The sequence below is a fragment of the Tursiops truncatus genome, chromosome 16 (genome assembly GCF_011762595.2).
Source record: "Tursiops truncatus isolate mTurTru1 chromosome 16, mTurTru1.mat.Y, whole genome shotgun sequence".
Lineage (NCBI taxonomy): Eukaryota > Metazoa > Chordata > Mammalia > Artiodactyla > Delphinidae > Tursiops > Tursiops truncatus.
In genome coordinates, this window is record NC_047049.1 from 47907032 (window position 1) to 47930833 (window position 23802).

General features: G+C 38.8%; 1 protein-coding gene across 3 annotated transcripts in view; it reads right to left on the reverse strand.

Annotated features, from left to right (window-relative positions):
• BMPR1A (bone morphogenetic protein receptor type 1A) overlaps window positions 1–23802 on the reverse strand; it is a 146155-nt gene that overhangs the window by 71269 nt on the left and 51084 nt on the right. Inside the window, exon 2 of one of the 3 annotated variants that reach the window (XM_019925738.3) lies at window positions 18777–18844. The exons of the other annotated variants lie outside the window; for them this stretch is intronic. The gene's annotated coding sequence lies outside the window, so the exon portion shown is untranslated. The remainder of the gene's footprint in view (window positions 1–18776; window positions 18845–23802) is intronic. 3 annotated transcript variants of the gene reach the window in all.

Below are 23802 nucleotides of genomic sequence, written 5' to 3' on the forward strand. Positions count from 1 at the left end.
AGCCAGACTGAACACTCTATGGTCATTAAAAAAAATGAAATACATCTTATCTGTCTGTACTGACTTGGAAAGCTATCCCAAATACTCTTAAGTTTAAAGATGCAGACGTAGAGAACAGATTAGAGGACACGGAGCAGGGGGGAAGGGGAAGCTGGGACCAAGTGAGAGAGTAGCATTGACATGTATACACTACCAAATGTAAAATGGATGGCTAGTGGGAAGCTGCTGCATAGCACAGGGAGATCAGCTCGATGCTCTGTGACGACCTAGAGGGGTGGGAGGGAGGGAGGCGATATGGAGATATATGTATACACATACCTGATTCACTTTGTTGTACAGCAAAAACTAATACAACACTGTAAAGCAATTATACTCCAATAAGGATACTAAAAAAAACATAAAATAGTCACTTCTCCACTATTAAAAAGAAAACTATACACACATATAGTAGTATGTGCATGCACACACGCATGCAATAAATGTGAGGAAGGTAAGGGGCTGAAAGGGCACACACCAACTGTTCTGAGTACAGCCAAGAAAGTGGAAACAACCTAAATGTCTATCAGTTCATGGACAGAGAAACAAAACGTGGAATATCCAGCCAATGGAGTATTGTTCAGCCATAAAAAAAGCCATAATAAGAACCAATTCAGATATAACAGGGATGAACCTTGAAAATATTTTGTTAAGTGAAAGAAAGAAGCCAGACATAAAAGACCTCATATTATATGATTCCATTTATATGAAATTCCAGAATATGCAAGTCCATAGAAACAGAAAATATATTAATGGCTGTCTGGGATTGGGGGTAGAGGGTGGGACTGGAGAAAAACACCAAAAGGATGATCCCTAAAAGAAAAAAAACGGATAAATTGGACTTCATCAAAATTTTAAATGTTTGCTCTGCAAAAAACCCTGTTAAGAAGATGAAGACACAGGTACAGACTGGGAAAATATATTTGCAATCCATATATACGACAAAGGACTCATCTAGAATACATAAAGAAATCTCAAAACTCAACATTAAAAAAATTCACCTAGAAAATGGGCAAAGAATATGAAGAAGTATTTCACTGAAGAAGATATCTGGATAGCACATGACAAGATACGGCCAACAACACTAGCCATCAGGGAAATGCAAATTAAGACTATGCTGAGATATTACTACACACCTAATAGAACAGCTAAAATAAAAAACAGTGACAATACCAAGTGCTGACAAGAATGTGAAGAAAATGGATCTTTCATACATTGCTGTTGAGACTATAAAACGGCATAGCCACTTAGAAAAAGGTTTGAAAGTTTCTTTAAAAACTAAATATACACTCACATGTAACCAACTGCACTCCTGGGCACCTGTCCCAAAGAAACGAACATGAATGTTCACAGCAGCCTTATTTTTAATAGCCAAAACCTGGAAAAAATAGAATGCCCTTCAAAAGATGAATGGTTAAACAAACTATGGTACATTCATACCATGGAATCCTACTCAGCAATAAAAAAGAATAAACTATTGATTCATACAACTTGGATGGATCTCAAAGGATTAGGCTGAGTGAAAAAAGGTCATGTACTGTATGATTCCATTTAAAAAACACTCTCGAAATGACAAAATCATAGAGATGAAAAAGAGATTAATGGTTGCCACAGGGGGCAAGTGTGTGGGTAGCTTAAGGGAGATCTTTGTGGGGACAGAACCCATGTCTTGATGCTGCAGTGGTTACACACATCTACCACCACAGTGTTTAAATGGGTCAGAACTATATATACAAAATGTACCAGTGTCAACTTCTGGATTATACTGCACTACATGTATGAAGTAACCACTGGGGGAAGGTGAAGGATACAAGGGCCTCACCTTACTATTATTTTTTCAATTTCCTATGAATCTATAATTATTTTAAAATTTAAAATGTAAAAAACTCTACCTTCTAAAAATATTTTTACCTCTGCTTTAGATTTGGAATAGCAAAATAACTGTTCAAAGATTATTTAAGATACATTATTTTTTTCAAATCAGCTAGACAACTTCAATTCTCCAGTGGTTTCCAGTACCCTGTGGGAATGATGAATCCCCATAATAAAAGTCTAAAGAAACCAGCAATTCCTAGACCAAATTCTGGGTCTTCAGTCCCCTCTGTACCCCTCACCCTCTGGTTCTGGGAAAAAGCAGTTACTCCTAGGTGATGTCAGATCTGTTTTAGGGGTAGCAAATGTAGCAAGTTTGATATAACCACCTACAGCAGAACGAACCCCCAAATAATCATCTCCCTGTATGCTCTTTTTCAATTTATTATTCTGACAATGGAGCATAAAAACCTCTACTATATTTTCATTTTAATTTTCTCTATAATTTATTAAGGTAATATTCACAGTAAAAGACATTTAAATGATTTGATACATCTTCTTTTCCTTTCCAAATATATCTAGTTCAGTCAGTAGAGAAATATGTATCACCCATTTTTTTCCTGTAGAGTTTTGAGAAATTATCCATAGATCATTTGTTTTATTAGCTGATAGGTAAACACACCATACTACATATAAACAATAAAATTTCTGCTATTAGGAATCATCAGGAATTTATTCTAGAGTGCTAAGGGTTCACCAGTTCTTCTAAAATGTGCATTGTTGCACCTTCTCAAATGAGGAATAAAGATTATTTAGAATTAACGTTATGAACACCAATTACAGAGTTATGCTACAACATAGTGAAATTATCAGGGACTATTAATACATAGTGCTGTTGGCCCCAGTTCTAAATGGTCCCAAGAGTGCTGTGTTTATTTAGATTAAGTCCCCTACATACGAACGAGTTCCCTTCCGAGAGAGCTTTAAGTCCAATTTGTTCGTAAGTCCAACAAAGTTAGCCTAGGTACCCAACTAACACAATCGGCTATATAGTATACTGTAAATAAGTTTATAATACTTTTCAGACAAATAATACATAAAAAACAAACACAAAAAAAAAACATTTTTAATCTTTCAGTACCTTGAAAAGTACAGTAGTACAGTACAACAGCTGGCATACAAGGGCACGTCTGCATCCTTGAAAGTTTGCAACTTGAAGATTCGCATGTACGGGACTCACTGTACTTATTTACTTGCTTGTCTGCTTATTTGTTTTAGCTTGCATCCCCATTTTTTCTTGTTAAGTTTTCTTTCCCTTGCTAACAGCTACCTAGAATGCATGTTTGCTCATAATAACAGTATCCTCTCCCCACTTCTCATTTACATCATCCCTGTACTAGCTTAATATAGCTCTATGTTTTGAAGTCTATAAAAATAAAAAGGCTGGGGCTTCCCTGGTGGAGCAGTGGTTGGGCATCTGTCTGCCAATGCAGGGGACACGGGTTCGAGCCCTGGTCTGGGAAGATCCCACATGCCGCGGAGCAACTAGGCCCATGAGCCACAACTACTGAGCCTGCGCGTCTGGAGCTTGTGCTCCACAACAAGAGAGGCCGCGACAGTGAGAGACCCGCGCACCACAATCAAGAGTGGCCCCCGCTCGCTGCAACTAGAGAAAGCCCACACACAGAAACGAAGACCCAACACAGCCAAAAATAAAAATAAATAAATAAAATTTTATAAATAAATAAATAAAAAGGCTGCATATGACAGCCTGAGACTGAGGGTATAAAAAGTGAACACATCTTCTATTATGATCAAATAATGTTTATGTTGTGATATTATAACAATTTTTATAAGACCACTTCAAGGAGAAGGGATAGATGAGACACCTGAATGAGACAACCAAGGAAAAAAACAAAGATGAGTGGAGCTAAGAACTATAAACACACCTCAAATCCCTACTCAACATTTCTAACAAGACGCTAAGTTCAAAATACATGAAACAGAACTCATTATTTTGTTTTTCCATCTTCTCACAAACCTGTTTCTCTTTAATTCCTTATTTGGCTTAATGTACAACTGTTTACAAGAAGGTTTTTTTTGCCACTACCTAGTAAAGTTGACATTTTACATACCCAAAGACCCCAAAATTCTAGCTCAAGGTATATAATCTGGGGAACCTTTTGCACATATCTACCAGAAAGCATGTACAAGAATATTTACACCAGCATTTTCTTAACAGCAAACACTAGAGGAAACCCAAGTGTCCAACAACAGTAAAATGGATAAACTGTAGTATATTCATATAATGGAATTACCACATAGTAGTATAAATGAATGTACCTCAGATAAGTGTGTCAACATGAATGAAATCTCGAAACCATAATGTTAAACAACAAGTCCAGGGCTTTCCTGGTGGCGCAGTGGTTAAGAATCTGCCTTCCAATGCAGGGGACATGGGTTCGAGCCCTGGTCTGGGAAGATCCCACAAGCTGTGGAGCAACTAAGCCCGTGCACCACAACTACTGAGCCTGTGCTCTAGAGCCTGAAAGCCACAACTACTGAGCCCACATGCCACAGCTACTGAAGCCTGCGTGCTCTGCAACAAGAGAAGCCACCACAATGAGAAGCCTGCACACCGCAATGAAGAGTAGCTCCTGCTCGCTGCAACTAGAGAAAAGCCCGAGCGCAGCAACGAAGACCCAACACAGCCAAAATAAATAAATAAAATTAAATAATAAAATAAATAAATTAAAAAAAAAAACGAAGGTTGGAGAGAGAGCCAGAGGGGGGGAAGAAAACCAAAAAAGCCCAACAAGTCCAAGAAGAACACATATATACAGTATGACTCCATTCACACAAAACTCAAAAATAGTAAACACTAGGAAAATGTATGTTAAAGGAAAAAATACAAAAGTGGAAAAACTTAAGGAAAAGTAACAGAATAACATTTAATAATTTAGGATGATGGTTTCTTCTGGGAAGGAAGAAGCCATTGTCCTGAGGCCTGGAGAGCTTCTAAGATGCCATTACATTTATTGAGATAGGAGGTTGGGACAGACATATTCATTTATTATTAAAACTTTGTAAAATGTACATCCACATCATATGTACCCTTGTATATAGGATAGATTTTAGAATAAAAATTTTAGTTTAAGCTGGTTAAATGTTAGTATTTTTGAAGTCTGGGTATCAGGTACACAAATGTCTATTATATCACTTCCTATATTTTGGAATCTATCATAAGTTAATTAAAGAAATTAAGACATAAGCATTACAAAATTGTATTTTGAAATTTAAGGACATGATATGACAAATCTTTAGAAGCAATAAAACAAATACTAAGCTAAATACTAGATCCAAACAAATACTATTATAAAATGAAAAAGAAAAAAAATTACTTCATCTCCTGAGATAATGAAACAGAAAATACACAACACTACCTATATATTATTCATTCCAAAAAATTTTATCTTTAGTCATGAAATACAAAAATGCAAACAGTAAATGTAGGGTATCCTATTAAAAAAAAACTAGATGAGATTTCATAAAAGACCATGAGGGTAAGGGTGAGGGGTGGTGGAAACAGTGGCTATTGCAGCTTTCAAATGGCTCAGAAAAAAAAAGTGTGGGTATTTTTATAAACAAAGAGAGAGAGAGCAGATGAGGCAAAATGTTAGCAAGTGAACTGGTAAATATAGCTGAAATGGGTATTTACTATCTGTTCAAATATTATACCAATTTAAAAGTTTTTAAGGTAAAAAAGTTGGGGAAAAAGAGGTACTTTATCCGTTATGAGTTATAATTTTACACATAGCTTTTAGTAAACAATGTCAGTATGACAGAGATTATTAAAATCAAATATTGAGGGCTTCCCTGGTGGCGCAGTGGTTGAGCGTCCACCTGCCGATGCAGGGGACGCGGGTTTGTACCCCGGTCCAGGAGGATCCCACGTGCCGCGGAGCGCCTGGGCCCGTGAGCCATGGCCGCTGGGCCTGCGCGTCCGGAGCCTGTGCTGCGCAACGGGAGAGGCCACAGCAGTGAGAGGCCTGCGTACCGCAAAAAAAAAAAAAAAATCAAATATTGACAGATCTACACAGAAGTCCCAGAGATCTTTCCTCCATCAGCAAATTTTTAAATTTATTTCCTATAAATTATAAATTGTAAGTTGTTCAAAAGGATGAAAAATACATTTATCTTAACAGGTTGAGAATTACAGCTATGCTTCAGAAACAGAGTATCATAATCAATTTAAAGGCATATGGGCTTAAAAAAAAACGGTTTAGCAAGTCAACTGTACTATAATATAAAAGACTTAAAAAATTTTTATAATTAATTTATTTTTATTATTTATTTATTTTTGGCTGCACTGGGTCTTCATTGCTGTGCACGGGCTTTCTCTAGTCGCAGTGAGCAGGGGCTACTCTTTGTTGCGGTGCGTGGGCTTCTCATTGTGGTCGCTTCTCCTGTTGCACAGCCATGGGCTCTAGGCGCTCGGGCTTCAGTAGTTGTGGCACATGGGCTTAGTTGCTCCTCAGCATGTGGGATCTTCCTGGACCAGGGCTCGAACTTGTGTCCCCTGCATTGGTAGGCAGATTCTTAACCACTGGACCACCAGGGAAGTCCCTACAAAGATTTTATTTGATACTGCCTAAATACATATAGCAATACCAATGTATTAGAACACAGTACTTTTAAATGTCCTATTTAGCAAATAGAAGAATGTTTTAAAATTTCTTTCTCAGAACAGATTTACTTCCTAATGAGGCATACCCATATTTTTCAGGATTGCTAAGGCAAGGCAGTAAGGATGGAATGAATTTCTTCAAACATGGGTAGTTTCCATAAAAAAAAAAATTATACATCATTAAAATGGATAACCATCCTATTACCTAAGGATGTACTGATGGTCAGAATTTAATCCAGTTAACCTGTGTTCAATATTTGGCTTTCTTTTTATTAAAAACTAAAAACTACCTTCATTAAATATTCAACTGTCATTCATCCAAACGTATGCATCAATGAAACTAAACAACATTCTAGAAATTATAGAAATACAATTTTCAATTAAGAGCACTCATATAAAATTCATCACTTGCACAGGCACATGCAAACTAATCATTTCCGACAGGAGTGGGATATGGACCACAGATATTTCCTCCAAAAGGACAGTGTTGCTTCATGTTCACAGATAGGTAAACACATAGGGAAGAAAGTTTTAGGTGGGAAGGCTGCATTTAAGTTCTCATTTCTATGTGATGAGAGGCAGGTAGTTAATTACTGAACAACGCTGTCTTTTAAATCAGTGAGTCACATGCCTAAGGGAGGGGCTTGTAAGCAGGATGAGCAACAACCAGGGCAATCAAGTAAGAGTTCAAAGAGAAGCAACATCAGGTTTTGAAGAGTTTCAGACAGACAATTAGAAGCAACTACCCCAATATAATGCACATAATACAACAGCCTGACTATGGACTACCCACCTTCTTCAAAACACACCTGTACTTTAGGGACTAACTTTGTGAAGCTAGATATGTTTGAATGTCAGAGAACAGCTCTATTATCAATAAGCAAGTGAAGTTGAAAGAGAGAGAAAAAAAGATTACTGGATAATACTTCTGAGGGCACTACAGTAAATTTTAAAACATTTTAGACATAGTTCCCTGCTGGCAAGCAACATTTAATCAACTTGAGGAGTCAAGCCATAATATATTAAAGCTTAAACAACAGCACCAGATGACACTACATATACTGTTGTACCACCACACACGACAATTGAGAAATAAAAAAGACTTGCTTCACAGGTGGAGAGATCACTGTGGGCTGGATTTAAAGTGGCCCTTCTAAAGACTGGCAGGGTTTGATAGTATGCAAGGAGGGAGGCATACAGGTTCAGATGGGCTTTTTACTGGGAGGGCTGGGGTGTTGGGGGCTGGGAGGGTGCACTGTGCCTGGCTACTGTTCCACCTGGGGCCCAGATTCTAGAGTGATGGAACATAATAATCAATGCATGGTCTGAACCAGATGATAAATTCCCAGCCACCCTGAAGCCCACGTCCATAGCAGATTATCAATACTTGTTTTAGTTCTCCTTACAATCAAGCATCCAAGATTTCACAGTCCTTCTTAATATAGAACTCCCCAAAGCCAAGATGCCAAGATGTTTGAAATCCACCTACCATTCTTTTAAGAAGGAGAGAATAAAGAGAAGAACACAGGGTTAAGAGCATGGGCTTTGTAGCCAGACTGAGTACCAAGGTTAGAATCCTGGCTCCACCACTAACCTGTTGTAATACTTTAGACCAAGCTGCTTAACCTCCTTGGTATCCAGTCTATAAAGCAGGGAGAATAACTGCATCTGTATCTGAAGGGTGAGGATCAAAGGAGTTAATGCAGGTATAGCACTTAGAACAGTGCCAGGCAAATGTAAGTACTTTCTAACTGTAAGCTACTATTACTGTTTTCTATCAACAGGAAATCAACTGTATTCTCAGAGAGTAATGAGAGTTTTACATGAGGGAAAATAATATAAAATGTATAAAAATGTTGCTTAGGTACAGAAAACATTCTGAATCATTGATAGAAACAACATTCAGTACTTAACAATGCCTAATAGCATCAAATATTTGCTAGTTGATTTAAGAACAGAAGTGCAACATCAAACATATCATTCTTTATATTTACTGAACATTTACTATGTGCCAGTTACTGTACTAAATTCTATACATTTATTATCTTGTTTAACCTTTAAAATAAACTCTTGAGGCAGGTACCTCTACTAATTCCATATTATAAGAAAACTGAGGCTCAGAGTGGTTGAGTAACCTGACCAAAGTCACACAGTTAATATATAAAGTAGGGCTGGGATTTAACCCAGGTCAGTCAGACTCCAGAGACTGTACTTTTAATCTAAACTATACTTTCTCTTTCCAAATCCTGAACCAACAGGCTTTGATATAACAAAATAAATATAAAATACTATTTTAAAATAATAAAATTCTGGGAGGGTGATAGCTACAGGGTATGAAGGTTTCATTTTAAAATTTTTTTAATTGAAGTATAGTTGTACAACATTATACAAGTTACAGGTGTACAATATAGTGATTCACAATTTTTAAATGAAGGTTTCATTCTGAGGTAATGAAAATGTTCTAAAATTGACTACACTGATGCTGCACATATCTGTGAATATGTACACAAACTGTACACTTTAAATGGGTTAATTGTATGTTATGTGAATTGTAGCTCAATAAAGCTGGTTTAAAATATTCTTAATGGACTTCCCTGGTGGCGCAGTGATCAAGAATCTGCCTGCCAATGCAGAGGACACAGGTTCGAGCCCTGGTCTGGGAAGATCCCACAAGCTGTGGAGCAAGTAAGCCCGTGCACCACAACTACTGAGCCTGAGCTCTAGAGTCCACAAGCCACAACTATTGAGCCCGTGTGCCACAACTACTGAAGCCCACGTGCCTAGAGCCCATGCTCTGCAACAAGAGAAGAGACCATAAAGAGAAGCATGCACACCACAATGAGGGTAGCCCCTGCTCGCCGCCAACTAGAGAAAGCCTGCGCACAGCAATGAAGACCCAACGCAGCCAAAAATAAATAAAATAAATTTATTTAAGAAAATATTCTTAGTAAAATTAGGGTAGATGGTAATTAGGGTTTTACCCACACAAAAACTGATACAGATTAAGAGAGAGAGACTTGAATTTATTTAGGACAGAAAAATAATTATTTTCAGTACCGAAAGATTTATAATCAATAAGAAAAAAATTAAATATATACCTATAGTTAAATTAGACCTAAATAATGAATGAAATACCTGTGGGTAACCATGATGTAACAGTGATCCCCTTCTAAACAAGCCCAACATTTTGACGAGAGGGAAAATAACACATTCATCACATAGATACTCACTTTTAGCAAGGGGTGCAGTACAAAATGTAGGCAATAACATGAAGTTTTTGAAAAATGTAATGAAGCTAATGATCTCTTACACCACCCTCGAGTATAAATGAGGATAACCTCTATAGAGGGCAGTTTAGCAACAGGCATAATGTACCCACTAGCCCAGCAATTTTAGTTAACAGAGATTTTTATATTTCACTAATAAAAATCTACCAAAAAAATCATGACATTCATTTAGCTATATGAATGGTCCTACAACAGTCTTAATGATAGCAAAAGAAATAAAACAGAAATAATTTAAACAAACTATAGTAAACTCACATACTATTATCATGATAGTTAACATTTATTAAGTGCCAAGAATTATTTTTTATGTACTATCTCATTTATTACTTACAGCAACCCTAGGAATTAGATAAGAATTAGATAAGAGTGCCATCTTCATTTTCCAGATGAGGAAACTAAAACCCAGAGTAGCAACTTGCTCAAAGTCACACAGCTAGTGAGTATTTGCAGCCAGGATTTCTACCTGGGCAGTTTCAACGCTGCCAATTTGTGTGGCTACTATATTGTACTACAGAAGAATAAGGACTTGGAAATATACTCATAATATACTAAAACAGAAAAAAATCAGATATCAAAAGAACAGGCATAGTTTGATCCTTCTTTTGTTTAATGCATTAAAAAAAAAAACACGATGAAACAGATATGGCCCCAAATTTAACAGTGAGTATCTCTGAGAGGTGACATTACAGTGGATTATGACCTTTCTTATATTTTTCTGTATTTTCCACATTTTGTAATGCAAGGTAAATTTTTTAAAGTGAGGTTCTTAAAAAAAAAGTAAGGGCTTCCCTGGTGGCGCAGTGGTTGAGAGTCCGCCTGCCGATGCAGGGGACACGGGTTCGTGCCCCGATCCGGGAAGATCCCACATGCCACGGAACGGCTAGGCCTGTGAGCCATGGCCGCTGAGCCTGCGCGTCCGGAGCCTGTGCTCCGCAACAGGAGAGGCCACAACAGTGAGAGGCCCGCGTACTGGAAAAAAAAAAAAAAAGTAAAAAGATAATGACAATTTCAAATACTGCAGAAAGCACAAGTAATTTAAAAACATGGAAAAAGCTGTTAAACTTGCTAAATGGGTTGCTGACGAATTCAAGGGAAGTGGTAGAGGCAAAATGGCAATGGCAAGGAAGTATGTTTAAAAAGTGACAGGAGTGGGGCTTCCCAGGTGGCGCAGTGGTTGAGAGTCCGCCTGCCGATGCAGGGGACACAGGTTCGTGCCCCGGTCCGGGAAGATCCCACATGCCGTGGAGCCATGGCCGCTGAGCCTGCGCGTCCGGAGCCTGTGCTCTGCAACGGGAGAGGCCACAGCAGTGAGAGGCCCGCGTACCGCAAAAAAAAAAAAAAAAAAAGTGACAGGAGCTATTCAGGTATAGACTACCATTTTGAGAAGTTCAAAGAAGAATGGTATATAGCCTCAAGGTAATAACAATGTCAAAGGAAGGTTTTGCTGGTTTATTTTCAATTTCAAGGAAATTTGATCAGGCGTTGTAATCTAACTGGAAATAGCCTGTCAAGGATTCATGTCAAAACAGACAAGGAGCGGGAGGTCTCAACGAAGGCAAGGATCTAGCCTTAGAAAAGGGGAAACTTCTTGTGAGACAGGAGAGAGAGAAGAGAAAGACACATAAAAAGGGATCTTTGAGATGAGGAGAAGAAATTTGCAGAACTTATATTTGGTACCTTCAAACTTCTCTAAGAAAGAGAATGAAGTCATCTTCAATAACTGGAAGGGTGGGGATTAGGCACAGGGAGAGATGTACCGAGCAGTGGGAAAAAATGTTGGAAAGTAACTGGATACTTATGAATTTGCCAGAACTAACAGAAACCATCTACCTAATTATCACATGACCATAAAAGAAAGTACTGAAGGAAGGTAGGAAAATCATTTCTTTTTCAGTTAGCATGCACGTTAAACTGCACCATTCAAAACCAGGAGAATCTGTGGTATACCTAGAGACAATACCCTATGATTAATCTCTAGGATAACAACCACTATAATAATCTATGAAGTTGATGTCATAAAGTGCCATCACTTTTAGGAGACAACATGCATTGTCAAAGGACGCACCAGAGTTCAAGCATAAATTTCTAATTTGACAATAAGAAGGTAGATTTCTAGGAAAAATCAAGTTGCAAAGATCTGAAACTTGGTATAACTGAAAAGTTTCCCCAAGACAGGTAAATTGTACATATACACAGACCTTTCTGAAGCAGCTTAAAAAAAAATAAGTAGCAATCAAGCTCTTCATTTTATTTGAGGATGGAATAAAAGAAAATCTATGAGGTAGGGACTCTTTTCATACAATGAATATTTAATGAGTGCTAACTATGTGTCACATGAACGATTCTAGCCTAGGGATATAGCGATGAACAAAAAGAATGAAAAAAGCCCTGCCTTCTTGGAAATTACATTCTGTTTTACTGTCTGTGTCTTATGAGGTTAAGTAATTTCTCTTTGTAGCCACATCTAGTAGGTGGCAGAGACAGGATTCAAATTCAGATATGTTAGATCACAAGAACATGCTCTTGCACTCAGGTATGATTCCAGCATATATAAACCACTGCTTGACATAAGAAAAAAAAAACACTTCTACATTTATCTATACTTTTCAATAATAACATTTATTTTAAGAAGAATTTCGAACACTGTACCATTTTGCTTGTACTACTTCTCTCACTATAGGCACACTTTTCCTTCCATCAACTTGTAAATTTTAAAATAAAGGAAAACTGAGCTAGCTGAAAGTAGTAAGATCTCCTCACTTGCTCTCTTAAATTACTAACCGAAGAACTATTCATACTTCAGCACACTTCTTAAAATATACTGGGGTAGGGCTTCCCTGGTGGCACAGTGGTTGAGAGTCTGCCTGCCGATGCAGGGGACACGGGTTCGTGCCCCAGTCCGGGAAGATCCCACATGCCACGGAGCGACTGGGCCCGTGAGCCATGGCCAATGAGCCTGCGCGTCCGGAGCCTGTGCCCCGCAATGGGAGAGGCCACAGCAGTAAGGAGCCCGCATACCGCAAAAAAAAAAGTCTCCTGGGCTTCCCTGGTGGCGCAGTGGTTGAGAGTCCGCCTGCCGATGTAGGGAACATGGGTTCGTGCCCCGGTCCGGGAAGATCCCACATGTCGTGGAACGGCTGGGCCCATGAGCCATGGCCGCTGAGCCTGCGCATTCGGAGCCTGTGCTCCGCAACGGGAGAGGCCACAACAGTGAGAGGCCCGTGTACAGCAAAGGAAAAAAAAATATATATATATATATATATATACACACACACACACACATATATAGGGATAATGCGGAATAGGGGAATATTAGAGATGAGCCTCATCACGAAGAGTATATGCTAATCTTTTCCTTTTATTTGTATTATTATCTGCATTATCTTAATATGCAAACAACTCACTGCTACTATTATTATTCTCTTTCCCTTAAGGAGTTGCTTTCCTATTAGAAATTTCCAGCAAATACCTGGTGATCCTTGGGTACTGTTCATGTAACAGTGAAGCACAGGAACTCTGACTGGACAATGCTGTGGGTATAGGAGGGCTTGTAAACTAGTGGGCTTCACTGTAGGGTAACTGGGCAATCACCTGCCTGTGCAGATATGGAGACCCTCGAATGTCAGGCTCTGCTGCTCTTTTCCCTGGAGTCAGTTTCTTAGAAGAGTCCTCCAGTCTCCTAGATGGAGTACACACTTCTGACTGCCACTGCTCTGCAAACAAGTGGGAAAAGTAACATGGGACAAAAAGTAAGGGCACATCTTCTGATCCAGTAAGTAGACTTTTGCTTAACCATCATTTACAGTGTTTTCCTATTCTGTATTCTCTCCAAATCTAGGGTCTCACTGGTTTAGCTTCTCTGAACACTCAAACATCCAACTTCTGCCAGGACTACTGAATTTGTCCAGGTTGGGTTCAGCACTGTCCAAGATAAATATAATACTGCAAATGCGACTACATGTGTTAATTTAAAATTTTCTAGTGTCCCCATGAAAAAAACTAGAGAAGAAGCTGAAATTAATAGATTTTGTTTCACCCAATGGATCCAAAATGTTATTTCAATATAATAAATATAAAAATTATTAATAAGATATTTTCTTTTCTTTCTTCATAGTTAAACTTCCAAACCTGGTATGTACATTACCATTAAAGCACATCTCAGTCAGGGCTTGCCACATGTTAAGTGCTCAGTAGCCACTGAATAACTCCAAGATTTCAGTGGCTCAACACAACAAAAGTCTACTTCTGTCTCATGTAAAATGCCCAACATAACAAGCAGGATCTGTTTCACAGTCATCCAAGGACCCAGGCTGACTATCTTGTTCTTGTATCAAATGAAACATATGGCTAGGTACTTCCAGATAAAGAAAAAGACCAGCAACTCTTCATGGACTTTTCACTATGTCAACACAGAAATAACACACACCTCCCCTCAAAGTCCACTGGCCAGAATCAGTCACATGATACCACCTAACTTCAAGGAAACAAAGGAATTAAATGTTCCCATATGCCTGGAATGAAAGGAGAACTGAATGTGGAAGAGCACTAAGAAGTCATTACCACAGGCAGGCACCTGGCTGTGAGGACAAGTGTTAGAAGATGATACAAGCCCTAGATCCTATGGTATAACTGTTTCTTATAAAGATTTTTAAACCTGTTTTCAAAGTGCCTTTGATGAACTTCTTAGTAGACTACTACACACGGCTGAGGAAAGACCTTTGGAGCTTGAGGATATGTTAGGGAAAATCTCCAAAATTGAAAAGCAAACCAGAAAAACACCAAAAAAGAACAGAATATCAAAGAACTGTGGAACAAGTAGAAAAGATGTAACATATGCGTAATGAGAAGGAGAAGTAATACAAAAAGGAGAAGAAAAAGAAAAAGAGAAAGGAACAGGAAACATACTTGAAACACTGATTGAAAATTTCTCCAAATTAATGTTAGACACCAAACCACAGATCCAGGAAGTTCAGAGAACACCAAGCAGGTTAAATGACCAAAAAACTACACCTATATAGATCATTTTCAAACTACAGAAAGTAAAAGATTAAGAAAAAATCTTGAAAGAAAATAGAGGGAAAAAACACCTTACCTATAGAGGAGCAAAGATAAGAATTACATCTGACTTCTCTTTAGAAACCATGCAAGCAAGAAGAGAGTGCAATGAAATATTTAAAGTGTCAAGAGAAAAAAAAAACCAACCTAGAATTCTGTACCGTTACATGGACTATTCATCAAGACAGACCACATTATGGTGGTATATAAAATATACCTTACAGTGGTATATAAAATATACGTTAACAAATTTAAAACAATAGAAATCATACAATATCTCCTCTCAGACCATCACAGAATTAAACTAGAATCAAAAATAGAAAGATAGTTGAAAAATCTCAAAATACTTAAACAATGCACTTCTAAAGGAAATGGGCCAAAGAAGAATTTTCAAGAGACATTTAAGAATAATTTGAACTAAATGGAAATGAAAGCATAAATTTTCAGAATCGATGGGATGCAGTGAAAGCAGTGCTTAGAGGGAAATTTACAGCATTCAATGCATGTATTAGAAAAGAAGAGAGATCTAAAATCAATAACGTAAGGTGCCATCTAAAGAAACTAGGAAAAGAAGGGCAAATTAAATCCAAGAAGAGCAGATGAAAAGTAATAAAAATCAGAGCAGAAAATAATAAAACTGAAAACAGGAAATCAATAGAGAAAAATCAATGAAACCAAAGGTTCTTTGAAAAGGTTCTTTGCAAAGATTCTTTGAAAAGATACATAAAATTGATAAAAAAGAAAAATGACACAGATTACTAATATCAGAAATGAAAGCGGAGACACCACTACAGATCCCATGGTCATTAAAAGGTTAATCAAGGAATACCATGAGCTCTATGCCAACAAATTAGATAACTTAGATGAAATGGCCCTATTCCTTGAAAGATACAATTTGCTAAAACTCACACATGAATAAACAGACTATCCAAATAGGTCTACATTTTTAGAGAAATTGAATCATAATTAATAATCTTCCAAACCAGAAAGCACCAGGCCCAGATGGGTTCTCTAGTGAATTCTAGCAAACACTTAAGAAGATATTATAACAATTCTCTATAATCTTATTCAGAAGATAGAAACAAAGGGAATACTTCCTAACTCATTCTATGAGGCCAGCATTACCCTAATACCAAAACCAGATAAAGACATTACAAGAAAACTAGAGACCAATCTCTCATAAACATATATACAAAAATCCTGAACAGAATATTAGCACATCAGGAATTCCCTGGTGGTCCAGTGGTTAGGACTCAGTGCACTCACTGCTGGGGCACAGGTTCAATCCCTGGTTGGGGAACTAAGATCCTGCAAACTGTGCAGTGTGGCCAAAAATGAAAAAGAATATTAGCACATCAAATCCAACAATGTATAAAAAGAATTTATACCATGACCAACTGGCATTTAATCCAGGTACACAAGGCTGGTTCAACATTCAAGAAATCAACTAATTCAATCCATCACATCAGAAGACTAAAGAAGAAAAACCACTAAGATGCTATCATTAGATGCAGAAAAAGCATTTGAGACTATTTTACACTCATTCACGATTAAAAGAAAAATCTCAGCAAACTAGGGATAGAGGGGAATTTCCTCAATTTGAAGAACACCTACCAAAAACCTATAGCTAACATCACATTTAATAGTGAGACACTCAAAGCTTTCCCACTAAGATCAGGAACAAGGCAACATATCCCTTCTTACCACTCCTTTTCAAATCACACTGGAAATCCAAGCTAATGGAATAAGACAAGAGAAAGAAATAAATGGTATAAAGATTGGAAAGAAAGAACTGTCTTCGTTCACAGATGATGTAATCATCTATATAGAAAATCTACATGAATCAACGACAAGAAAACTCCTAGAATTAATAATCAATTACAGAAAAGTTGCAAGATACAAGGTTAATATACAAAAGTCAATTGCTCTCCTATATGCCAGTAATACGCTTGTGGAATTTGAAATTAAAGACATATCATTTACATCAGCACCCCCAAAATGAAATACTTAGGTATAAATCTAATAAAATACATATAAGATCTATATGAGGAAAATTACAAAACTAATGAAAAAAGTCAAAGAACTAAATAAATGGACAGTCCATGTTAATGAATAGGAAGACTCAATACTGCCAAGATATCTGTTCTTCCCTATTATCTATTAAGTCAATACAATCCCAGCCAACATCATATGTCACTAAGGAATTATAAATTAAAACAACAATCAGGTAAATGTTACCACACATTTATTAAAATGGTCAAAATCTAAAGCACTGACAACATAAAATGCTGCTAAGGATACAGAGCAAAGGGACGCTCATTCATTGCTGATGGTAATGCAAAATGACAGAGCCACACTGGAAGAATTTGGCAGTTTCTTACAAAAACTAAACATACTATTAGCATACAATCCAGAAATCCTGCTACTTGGTATCCCAAATGAGTTGAAAACTTGTGTCCACACAAAAACCTGCCCAAAGATGTTTAAAAGAACTTTATTCATAACTGTCAAAACTTGGAAGCAATCAAGATGTCCTTCAGTAGGTAAATGCATAAATAAGCTGTGGTATATCCAGACAGTGGACTATTATTCATTGATTAATATAATTCATCAACACATTTTAAACATTTTAACAACTGTGAAATCAGAATGTGTCTTAAAATTGATATAATATCATTGTTTAATAGGCATCATTTTTCTTTCTTAATGGATCTTTTCACATTTTAACAACTGTAAAATCAAGATACGTCTTAAGATTAATATCACATCATTGTTTAATAGGTATCATTTATTTTCTTTCTTAATGGTACACAAAATAACAGTACATCAGTGCCTAGGAATTACACAGATATATATTTTAGGGTTGATGTAATACATTCCAGAATGTATACCTCAACTTCAGAACAAACTGGACGAGTTTGCTAGTACTAACAACCAAATATTTCTCACATATATATATAAAACTTGTCAGGTTTATACTGTTATTAACACAACGTAAGTACTAGCAAAACCTGGCTTTTTATTAACTACTGTTCTTTCTACCATAATTACTAATTTTTTGCCAATTTTCTTTTTATCTTTTTGGTAACATCGGCAGTCCTGCAAAATCGTCCTGATCTGGCTTTACAGAGTCAACTGTAAAATTAACTCAAAGAGCCAAACGAATTCTCCACTCTAGAAATATCCTTTTAAAATAAAACTCATCGGGACTTCCCTGGTGACATAGTGGTTAAAATCCGCCTGCCAATGCAGGGGACACGGGTTTGAGCTCTTGTCTGGGAAGATCCCACATGCCACAGAGTAACTAAGCCCGTGAGCCACAACTACTGAGCCTGTGTTCTAGAGCCCGCGAGCCACAACTAGTGAAGCCCATGCACCTAGAGCCCGTGCTCCACAACAAGAGAAACCACCACAATGAGAAGTCTGCGCACTACAACGAAGAGTAGCCCCCGCTCACTGCAGCAAGAGAGAGCCTGCGTGCAGCAACGAAGACCCAATGCAGCCAAAAATAAATAAATAAAAAATAAAACTCATCAATTCTGTTCATTCCTATTCCACTAGTTAATAAAAGACTGCTGTTGCAAATTATAAATTTCTGTGGACAGTGCCACCAACTGACAGAAGGGTTCAAGTAAAACCTGACCAAACTCCAGGAACTACAATGTACTTCACCCACTCATAAGGAAATACACACTTTGCTTTCTTTACCATCACAATTAGCAATTAGAAAAATGTAGTGATACAATCCTTGAAGAAACATCAACATTTTTTCAGCCCAATTCTAACAAAATAAAATGCAAATGACTAGTGAGAAATAATTGTATCTGCATTAACCCACAGAATACAGAAGACCCTTTTTTTGTTTGTCTGCTTCGTTGGTGAAATACCAGTAAACTTACTTTGGCTTATGGCTGTTCAACTGAAGTGCAAATGAATTTGTGAATGGGCACATTCAAGGATCAAGTATCTAAAAGTAAACAAATCAATATTATCCACAATGAGAAACAGTTTTAAAAAATTATAATCAGTATCTTGATAGGGGTATGGATTACAAAGGTGTATGCATTTTCCAAAACTGATTGAACTGTATACATAAGATCTGCACACTTCACTTTATATATATGTTTACATATATATACATATTATACTTCAATTTTTAAAACTTAATAAATTAGAACATGGAATGGGGAAAAGCAAAAAAAAAAAAAAAAAAATCCTGTGGGGTTGGATGAGAATTGAGGGTGTTAGTATAAACTAAAATTATTTTTTAAAAATATAGTTCCTAACTATGTTCACTGGAAGGGACTGGAAACAATGACACCAGTACTAATGACAATACCTAATGCCCAGATCTTGGTTTCTATATATTGTTTCTCCACTAAGAGAAACCTGGCCTCCTTAAAATCATGACTGATTCTGCCCCATAGATGGGGCACAAAAGGTCCAACATGAGCCTGGAACATCACTGTATCACAAAGTGATAGGGCCACACTCAAAGGACACCAGAGCCAGGATGAAGGGACTCCCACTGTCAGAACCTGGGACAATATGAACATCAAAAAACATAAAGGTTGTAAATGAAAGGATAAAGAGGATGTGGGATATATATATACCCCCCCCACACACAAATGGAATACCACTCAGCCATAAAAAAGAACAAAATTTTGCCATGTGCAGCAACATGACTTGGAGGGCATTATGCTAAGTGAAATAAGTCAGACAGAGGACATATACTGTACGATACCACTTTTTTGTGGAATCTTAAAAAAGTACAACAAACTAGCGAATATGACAAACAAGAAGCAGACTCACAGAGAGAGAGCAAACCAGTGGTTACCAATGGGAGGAGGGGAGGCAATATAGGAGTGGGAGAGTGGGAGGTACAAACTACTGGGTGTAAGATAAACTCAAGGATGTATTGTACAACACAGGAAATATAGTCAATATTTTGTTATAACTGTAAATGGAAAAGTAACCTTTTAAAATTGTGTAAAAATTTTTAAATACAAATAACAACAACAAAAAATAAGGGCTGTAATGGATTATAACCCACTGGATAAAGTAGAAGGCCATCAGTCCATATTGATGATAGCTAGATAAAGAGAATAAATAAAGACTAAGATATTCAAGTATTCAAGTATCTCCCCACAGTTTGTTTATTAGTTGTAAAGGGGGAAACAGTGACTATACAATGAAGAAACTGGACAACACCCTAGCCAGGTGATCAAAACCAATATTACTAATGCCAAGTAAGGTCAGACACATCATGCTTCTGAATGTGATAGCCTGAGAAAGGACACATCATCATTTATGTAGAATTCTCGCCAGAGATGCATCACCTAAATCTAACAATGAGAAAATGTCAGATAACTCCAAACTGAGGAACACTGTATAAAATAACTGGCCTATATGCTTTTTTTTTAAATTTCTAGCACTATTTTATTTGTTTATTTTTAATTTATTTATTTTATTCATTCATTTTTGGCTGTGTTGGGTCTTCGTTGCTGCATGCGGGCTTTCTCTAGCTGCAGCGAGCGGGGGCTACTCTTCACTGCGGTGTGCAGGCTTCTCATTGCGGTGCTTCTCTTGTTGTGGAGCACAGGCTCTAGGCGTGCAGGCTTCAGTAGTTGTGGCATGCAGGCTCAACAGCTGTGACTCGCGGGCTCTAGAGCGCAGGCTCACTAGTTGTGGCGCACAGGTCTAGCTGCTCCACAGCATGTGGGATCCTCCCAGACCAGGGATCGAACCCGTGTCCCCTGCACTGACAGACTGGTTCTCAATCACTGTGCCACCAGGGAAGCCCATGGCCTATATTCTTAAAACATGTTACTGTCATGAAAGACAAAGGACAGCTAAGGAACTGTTCCAGATTAAAGAGACATGACAACTAATAACAGTATGTGATCCCAGACTAAATCCTCTGCTGGGAGGAGGCGGAGTCTAAAAAAGACTTGAGATAGTTGAGATAACAGACAAAAGTGTGTAATAGGTTAAAGTACTGTATCAATGTAAAATTTCCTGAATTTGATAACCTAAGTGTGATTACATATGAGAAAACCCTTGTTTTTAGAAAACAGAAACAAATAGTAAGGATAAAATACATACAACTTAATTCTCTCAAAGAGTTCATCAAAAATAAATTGTGGGTGGCCAGAGGGGAAGATGGTGGAAGAGTAAGACACGGAGATCACCTTCCTCCTCACAGATACACCAGAAATACATCTACACGTGGAACAACTCCTACAGAACACCTACTGAATGCTGGCAGAAGACCTCAGACCTCCCAAAAGGCAAGAAAGTCCCCACGTACCTGGGTAGGGCAAAAGAAAAAAGAATAAACAGAGACAAAAGGATAGGGACGGGACCTGCACCAGTGGGAGGGAGCTGTGAAGGAGGAAAGGTTTCCACACACTAATAAGCCCCTTCGAGGGCGGAGACTGCGGGTGGCAGAGGGGGAAAGCTTCGGGGCCGCGGAGGAGAGCACAACAACAGGGCTGCAGAGGGCAAAGCAGAGAGATCACGCACAGAGAATCGATGCTGACTGGCACTCACCAGCCCGAGAGGCTTGTCTGCTCACCCGACGGGGTGGGCGGGGCTGGGAGCTGAGGCTCCAGCTTCCCTCGGAGCGCAGGGAGAGGACTGGGGTTGGCGGCGTGAACACAGCCTGCAGGGGTTACTGCACCAGGGCTAGCCGGGAGGGAGTCCGGGGAAAAGTCTGGACCTGTCGAAGAGGCAAGAGACTTTTTCTTCCCTCTGTTTCCTGGTGCGTGAGGAGAGGGGATTAAGAGCGCTGCTTAAAGGAGCTCCAGAGACGGGCGCGAGCCGTGGCTAACAGCGCGGACCCCAGAGACGGGCATGAGACGCTAAGGCTGCTGCTGTCACCACCAAGAAGCCTGTGTGCAAGCACAGGTCACTATCCACACCTCCCTTCCGGGGAGCCTGTGCAGCCCGCCACTGCCAGGGTCCGGGATCCAGGGACAACTTCCCCGGGAGAGCGCACGGTGTGCCTCAGGCTGGTGCAACGTCCCGCCGGCCTCTGCCGCCACAGGCTGGCCCCGCACTCTGTACCCCTCCCTCCCCCAGGCCTGGGTGAGCCAGAACCCCCAAAACAGCGGCTCCTTTAACCCCGTCCTGTCTGAGGGAAGAATAGACACCCTGCGGTCCAAAGATGAGCCCCAGGAGCTGTGAGAACAAAGAAGAGAAAGGGAAATCTCTCCTAGCAGCCTCAGAAGCAGCGGATTAAAGCTCCACAATCAACTAGATGTACCCTGCATCTGTGGAATACATGAATAGACAACGAATCATCCCAAATTAAGGAGGTGGACTTTAAGAGCAAGATTTATTATTTTTTCCCCTTTTCCTCTTTTTGTCAGTGTGGATGTGCATGCCTCTGTGTGAGATTTTGTCTGTATACCTTTGCCTTCACCATTTGTCCTAGGGTTCTATCCATCCGTTTTTTTTAAATTTTTTTCTTAATAATTATTTTTATTTTAATAACTTTATTTTATCTTACCTTCGTTTCTTTTCTTTCTTTCTTTCTTTCCTTCCTTTCTCTCTCTCTCTCTCTGTCTCTCTCTCTCTTCTTTTTCTCCCTTTTATTCTGAGGTGGGAGAGCCAACTTCAGGACACTGGTCCACAAGAGACCTCCCAGCTCCACATAATATCAAACGCTGAAAATCTCCCAGAGATCGCTATCTCAACACCAACACCCAGCTTCACTCAACGACCAGCAAGCTACAGTACTGGACACCCTATGCCAAACAAATAGCAAGACAGGAACACAACCCCACTCATTAGCAGAGAGGCTGCCTAAAATCATAAGTCCACAGACACCCCAAAACACACCACCAGACGTGTACCTGCCCACCAGAAAGACAAAATCCAGCCTCATCCACCAGAACACAGGCACTAGTCCCCTCTACCAGGAAGCCCACACAACCCACCGAACCAACTTTAGCCACTGGGGAAAGACACCAAAAGCAACGGGAACTACGAACCTGCAGCCAGCAAAAAACAGATCCCAAACACAGTAAGACAAGCAACGTGAGAAGACAGAAAAACACACAGCAGATGAAGGAGCAAGATAAAAACCAACCAGACCTAACAAATGAAGAGGAAATAGGCAGTCTACCTGAAAAAGAATTCAGAATAATGATAGTAAAGATGATCCAAAATCTTGGAAATAGAATACACAAAATGCAAGAAACATTTAACAAGGACCTAGAAGAACTAAAGATGAAACAAGCAATGATGAACAACACAATAGATGAATTTAAAAATACTCTAGATGGGGCTTCCCTGGTGGCGCATTGGTTGAGAGTCCGCCTGCCGATGCAGGGGACACGGGTTCGTGCCCCGGTCCGGGAAGATCCCACATGCTGCGAAGCGGCTAGGCCCGTGAGCCATGGCCGCTGAGCCTGTGTGTCCAGAGCCTGTGCTCCGCAACGGGAGACACCACAACAGTGAGAGGCCCGCGTACCGCAAAAAAACAAAACAAAGCAAACAAAAAAACAAAACAAAACAAAACAATACTCTAGATGGGATCAATAGCAGAATAACTGAGGCAGAAGAACAGGTAAGTGACCTGGAAGATAAAATAGTGGAAATAACTACTGCAGAGCAGAATAAAGAAAAAAGAATGAAAAGAACTGAGGACAGTCTAAGAGACCTCTGGGACAACATTAAACACACCAACATTTGAATTATAGGGGTTCCAGAAGAAGAAGAGAAAAAGAAAGGGACTGAGAAAATATTTGAAGACATTATAGTTGAAAACTTCCCTAATATGGGAAAGGAAATAGTGAAGTCCAGAAGCACAGAGAGTCCCATACAGGATAAATCCAAGGAGAAACACGCCAACACACATATTAATCAAACTGTCAAAAATTAAATACAAAGAAAACATTAAAAGCAGCAAGGGAAAAA